A 6932-nucleotide genomic window follows, 5' to 3' on the forward strand; every position below is an offset into this window, starting at 1 on the left:
AAGAAAAGCCTGCACAAATTATTTAATCCCTGTTTTAATTACTTGAAATTAAGCTTGGGTACGCAATATGAAAAAAAAATGATCAAACAGAAAAACCCAGCGCAGTGTTGCCATCTCTTTTCCAATGAACGACGTGAGCAGCACGAGTTTAAAAAGTTGCGAAATCTAGCGAGAAAGTAGCAGTTCAAGATTGAACGCTAGTTACAGAGCAGAGCAGCAGCGACAGAGCACAGAGCAGCAGCGACAGAGCAGCAGCCTGTAGTGTGGTGTGGGCTGCAGCTGAGACAATAAACCGGAAACAGGAACTTCCAACATGGCCACTTGGCCAGGTCTGTGTGGAGACTGCAAACTCGCATACTCACAGTTGAGGGACGATTTTCTCCGCCTGAGGTCTGAATTCCGGAAAAGAGAACAGCTGATCGACGGATTCGTATCCGTAGCAGCGGCCCAGTCAAAGCATATCTCATCTATGCAATCTCAACTGGTCTCGGATACTGCGGACACTATTCCCTGGCTACCCGGCCCTGCGGACGGGGAGTGTAGTCGGTCGTCCGACCACGAGCTGAGAGGACCTGCTATAGACCCGACCCATAGCTCCACTCCGAAACCATCCTGGACGGAGGTGGTACGCCGCGGCGTCCTGAGAAAACCAACTGGGGAGTTTCCGTTAACCACCTCCAACCATTTTGCAGTCCTGACGGAGAATACTCCCTCCCGGGCTTCCGCTACCCTTCAACCCTACTCGTTGGCGCAGACGGAGGTAACGTTAGCTCAACGGTTAGATGCAAGGCTTAGCGAGATAGAAGTACGGCTCCGCACCATGGAAGCTAAGACGCTGGTGACTGCGGGCGTAGCCGATGCGGCCCAAACAGACGTGGCTCCCGCTAGCCGTCTCCCTGCAGCCCCCGAGCAGCCGGGGGGCCGGGTGACTGCTCCCGGGAGGCTTAAACCTGGGGCGAGGCACTCGACTCACCAGCAGCCACCTCGCGTTACAAACGGGTCTTCTGCACCCAGCAGAGTTCTGGTCATAGGTAGCTCTATTCTGAGAAACGTGAAGCTAGCAACACCAGAGGCTACAGTTACATGTATACCCGGGGCCAGAGCAGGCGACATTGAGTCCTACCTGAAAGTACTGGCTAAAGATAACCGTAAATACAGTAAGATCGTTATTCACGTCGGCGGGAATGACAGTCGGCTACGGCTCTCTGAGATCACTAAAGTGAATGTGGAATCTGTGTGTACATACGCAAAAGCCATGTCGGACTCCGTAGTTTTCTCTGGCCCCCTCCCGAATCTGACCAATGATGAAATGTTTAGCCGCATGTCATCGTTTCACCGCTGGCTGTCTTGGTGGTGCCCAGCAAACAATGTGGGCTTCATAGATAACTGGGACACTTTCTGGGGAAAACCTGGTTTGCTTAGGAGGGACGGCATTCATCCCACTTTGGATGGAGCAGATCTCATCTCTGCAAATCTGACCCAGTTTCTGTATGGACCTGGTGCATGACAACTCAGAGATCAGACCAGGAAGCAGAGTTGCAGTCTTACACACTCCTCTGAGCTTCCATTAGAGCAGTTACTCACGCTACACCACATAGAGACTGTGTCTGCCCCACGGCCACTTAAATTAATTGAATCAAAAATAAACGATCGAGGAGTTAAACAAAATAACTTAATCCAAGTTAAAACTACCGCAACAGTACAACAAAATAGGATAATTAAATGTGGACTCTTAAATGTCAGATCTTTGTCATCTAAAGCTCTACTAGTAAATGAGCTGATATCAGATCATCATATTGACTTATTTTGTCTTACTGAAACCTGGCTGAGTAATGATGAATATGTCAGCCTAAATGAATCAACTCCTCCAAGTCATATCAATACTCACATTCCTCGAGGCACTGGCCGAGGAGGTGGAGTAGCAGCCATCTTTGACTCCAGCCTATTATTACACCCTAAACCTAAACTAGACTATAACTCATTTGAAAGCTTGGTTCTTAGTCTTTCACACCCAACCTGGAAAACAATACAGCCAGTTATATTTGTGATAGTGTACCGGGCCCCGGGTCCGTATTCTGAATTTCTATCGGAATTTTTTCAGTTTTTATCAAGTCTAGTCCTTAAAACAGACAAAGTAATTATTGTAGGTGACTTTAATATTCATGTGGATGTCGAGAACAACTGCCTCAGTACTGCATTTATTTCATTATTAGATTCGATTGGTTTCTGTCAGAATGTACAGAAACCCACTCACTGTTTTAACCACACTCTCGACCTGGTTCTGACTTATGGCATTAACATAGACGATTTAATAGTCTATCCACAGAACCCTCTTCTGTCGGATCATTATCTAATAACTTTTGAATTCTTACTAACTGAGTTTACACCGTTAAGCAAGAGTTACTACACTAGATGTTTATCTGATGGTGCCGTAGCTCAATTTAAAGAAGCGATTCCGTCTGTATTTAACTCAATACCATGCTTCGATGTGACAGAGGACTCCTGTGCTAACTTTAGTCCGACCCAGATTGATCATCTTGTCGACAGTGCTACAAGCTCACTGAGAAGGACACTAGACTCTATTGCTCCTTTAAAAAAGAAGTTGGTAAAACAAAGGAGATTCGCTCCATGGTATAACCCTGAAACCCGCAAATTAAAGCAAACATCGCGAAAACTTGAAAGAACATGGCGTTCCACTAACTTGGAACAATCTCGGTTACTCTGGCGAGACAGTCTTAAGACATATAAGAAGGCCCTCCGTAATGCCAGATCAGCTTATTACTCATTGTTAATAGAGAAAAATAAGAACAACCCCAGGTTCCTCTTCAGCACTGTAGCCAGGCTGACAGAGAGTCACAGCTCTGTTGTGCCGAGTATCCCTATAGACCTCAGTAGCAATGACTTCATGAACTTCTTTAATGATAAGATTATGATTATTAGAGACAACATTAATAATCTCCTGCCCTCGACCGATCTTTCCACAAATAGAGTAACCTTAGAAACAGCTGTAAACCCTGATATATGTTTAGATGGCTTTACTCCCATCGACCTTGACAAACTGACTTCAACAATTTTTACATCTAAACCGTCCACCTGTCTCTTAGACCCTATACCGACTAGGCTGCTTAAAGAAGTGCTACCATTAATTAGCACAACTTTATTAGATATCATCAACCTGTCTTTAGTAACAGGTCATGTACCACAGTCCTTCAAAGTAGCTGTGATTAAACCTCTTCTTAAGAAGCCCACTCTGGATCCAGAGGTGTTGGCCAACTATAGACCGATCTCGAACCTTCCCTTCCTCTCTAAGATCCTTGAGAAAGCAGTTGCAAATCAGTTATGTGACTTTCTGTGTAACAATAGTTTATTTGAGGATTTTCAGTCAGGATTTAGAAAGCATCATAGCACAGAGACAGCTCTGGTAAAAATAACTAACGACCTTCTAATCGCATCAGACAAAGGACTCGTCTCTGTTCTTGTTCTGTTAGACCTTAGTGCTGCGTTCGACACTATAGACCACTACATCCTGTTGCAGAGACTGGAACATTATATTGGCATCAAAGGAACCGCACTGAACTGGTTTGGATCCTATTTATCGGATCGATCTCAGTTTGTTTATGTAAATGATGAAGCCTCAATGAGGACCAACGTCAGTTATGGAGTTCCACAAGGTTCTGTGCTTGGACCAATCTTGTTCACCTTATATATGCTTCCTTTAGGCAATATTATCAGAAAACACTCTATAACCTTTCATTGTTATGCAGATGATACTCAATTATATATATCGATCAAACCGGACGAAACCAACCAGCTTGCTAAACTGCAAGCGTGTCTTAAAGACATAAAAACCTGGATGACCTGCAACTTCCTGATGTTAAACTCAGACAAAACTGAAGTTATTCTACTAGGCCCAGAACACCTCCGAAATCAGTTCTCTAATGATATAGTTTCTCTAGATGGCATTACGCTGGCATCCAGCAGCACCGTCAAGAATCTTGGAGTTACCTTTGATCGGGATTTGTCTTTCAACTCTCAGATAAAACTTATTTCTAGGACTGCCTTTTTTCACCTACGTAATATTTCAAAAATCAGGCACATCCTATCTCAAAGCGATGCAGAGAAATTAGTTCATGCATTTGTTACCTCTAGATTAGATTACTGCAATTCCTTATTTTCAGGCTGCTCTAATAAGTCTCTTAAATCTCTCCAGCTGATCCAGAATGCTGCAGCTCGTGTACTAACAAGAACTAAGAGGAGAGATCATATTACTCCTGTATTAGCTTCTCTGCACTGGCTCCCTGTAAAATCTAGAATAGAATTTAAAATCCTTTTACTGACCTACAAAGCCCGAACTGGTCAGGCTCCATCATATCTTAAAGAGCTTATAGTACCATACTGCCCTACTAGAGAGTTGCGATCCAGTGATTCAGGGTTACTTGTGGTTCCTAGAGTCTTAAAAAGTAGGACGGGAGCCAGAGCCTTCAGTTATCAAGCTCCTCTTCTGTGGAACCAGCTTCCCGTTTCTGTCCGGGGGGCAGACACACTCACCACATTTAAGAGTAGGCTTAAGACTTTCCTCTTTGATAGTGCTTATAGTTAGCGCTTTATAGTTAGGGCTGGCTCTGGCTTGCCTTGGACCGGCCCATGGACAAACTGGTATAGGCAAAAACTACAGGGGGACTTCCTACACTGAGCACCTCTCTCCTCCTCTTCTTCACCTCCGTCTGTATGCATTGATGTCCCATCAATGCTCATTACTAACTTTACTTCTTCCCCGGAGTATTTGTGCTTTCTCGCCTCACAGGATGACCGCAGTTTTATCTGGACACTGGTTCTTCAACCAGCCATGGCCCTGCTGACATCTACTACGATCTTCATGATTAACATTATTAATCCTATTACCGACACCATTAATGCACAGTACTGATTATTAATCCTATTACCGATACAATTAATGCACGGTACTCATTTTGTCTCTTCCCCGGAGTCCTTGTGCTTCCTCTCCTCACAGGTTTCCATGGAGCATGGTTTCATCTGGACCCTGGTCCTTCCTCCTACCATGGCCCTGCTGACTCCAACTGCTCATTTCACTTTTATTATTACTCACATTACTATTTCATACTACCGATACCATTAATGCACATTATTGACCTGCTTCTTCACCAGAGTCTCTGTGCTTTCTCGCCTCACAGGTTCCTGTGTATCCGGGTTTACCTGGACCAGGTCTTGCCTCCTGTCGTGGTTGTGTCATACATTGAATGTGCTGTAATTACATTGAATGTGTTGTAATTCACTATCCTGTTCTACACATGACATCATTGCACGCCTGTCCATCCTGGGAGAGGGATCCCTCCTCTATTGCTCTCCCACAGGTTTCTTCCTCTTTCCTCCCCGTTAAAGGGGTTTTTGGGGAGTTTTTCCTGTTCTGATGTGAGGGTCCCGGGACAAGAAGATGTCAAACGTGTACATATTGTAAAGCCCTCTGAGGCAAATTTGTAATTTGTGATTTTGGGCTATACAAAAATAAATTGAATTGAATTGAATTGAAGACTGACAGCCCGTCCCTTCAGGCCTCCCTCAGAAGCCACAACCATAAAATGATCCTTGTATGAATATGGCTGTTGTTAGTTCTCACAGCTGTCAAGATAGCAGCTTGTAGAAGACTACGGTTTGCACACAGAGTGGCCGCAGGTTGAAAAGCGAACAAATATAACAAAACAGGTTTCTAAAATGCATTACTCACCCTGGCAACAGCCTTCTGTATGACCCAAAATGCGAATGAATGTAAAATGATTCAATAGCTACCCTAAACCCTGCCCTGTGGTGCTCACAATAAGGCCATGCAAGCCATGGGAATCTGTCACAGTGTCGGCTAAGAACAGCTGGAACATTGAGCACCTTAAAACCATTGAATGCACCATCTGCACAGAAGCTGGGTTGAATTATGATTTAACATATACGCAGCTGCCGTGCTGACATAAACAACAATAACCAGGCTGCATGAAAGGGAAACAAGGGCCAAATCAACTGGGTGGACTGTGGATTATATAGATTTGCATATCAGTGATGCCATTATTTCTGTCCAATGCAAACCCTCACAAAGGCCTTGCATTTACAAAGAGCTGGATTTTCAGCGCTTGAAACCATGATTTAAACGGGTAAGTGGACTCAGGGCATCCCTTTATAAAACACGTCCTGGGGTCATGTGTCGTACAGGATTACACAAACTTCAAATTCACACACACGAGCCTCACACAGGCAGACACACAACACAAAGGTCCCTCTTCTAACCTGCAGTAGAACGTTGCATAAAGTCGAGGACCTGACCACATGATAGCAGCCTTCATATCCATAACCATGTGTGAAGTATTGGTTTGATGGGATAAAGAGTGGCGTGTATCAGGGAAGCTGGCAAACTAGCAGAGGTGCATTTCAGAGGCGCTGGCGCTGAACCAAGTGGTGAAGCATCATGAGCCCAAAAACAGTCCTAGCTCTTTGCTCGCCATCCATCTGTGTGGGAGGCGACAGCCATGACACTGAACATCTCTGACCCAGAAACTATTTCTACAGAGCTGGTCCTTGGCCTGTGTCTTGGGCACGGTGCGTGTATGTGTGTATGTGTGTGTGTGAATGTCTAAGAAAGTCCAGATCAAAGCGCCCCATGCCGTCCATGGCCAGCCAACTGGGCAGCCTGATTATTTCACTCCCATCAGAGCTGCAACATGAAGACGGCAAAAAGGAGAGTGGGTGAACAAGAGATTGTCTGTATGTAGAAGAAAAAGGGAGATTGTTCCCCGTTGTAGAGCTGAGCTATTTCTTATTTTGTGTCTTTGTTGTTGAGGGGGGGCTGTGATCTGAGAGACAGATGACAGATACTTGAACGTTGCAGTGATGCATGATGGTTACAGTGCACCCCCTTCATTCCTGCTCCT

General features: G+C 44.8%; 1 long non-coding RNA gene across 1 annotated transcript; it reads left to right on the forward strand.

The window, feature by feature from the left end:
• Window positions 1-269: 269 nt before the first annotated feature.
• On the forward strand, window positions 270-5543 carry LOC306780232. The gene is made up of 2 exons (XR_013772145.1): window positions 270-760; window positions 5193-5543. It is a non-coding gene; the product is annotated as an uncharacterized lncRNA (long non-coding RNA).
• Window positions 5544-6932: the final 1389 nt, after the last annotated feature.

Source organism: Melanostigma gelatinosum, assembly GCF_949748355.1.
Source record: "Melanostigma gelatinosum genome assembly, chromosome: 7".
Taxonomy (NCBI): Eukaryota; Metazoa; Chordata; class Actinopteri; order Perciformes; family Zoarcidae; genus Melanostigma; species Melanostigma gelatinosum.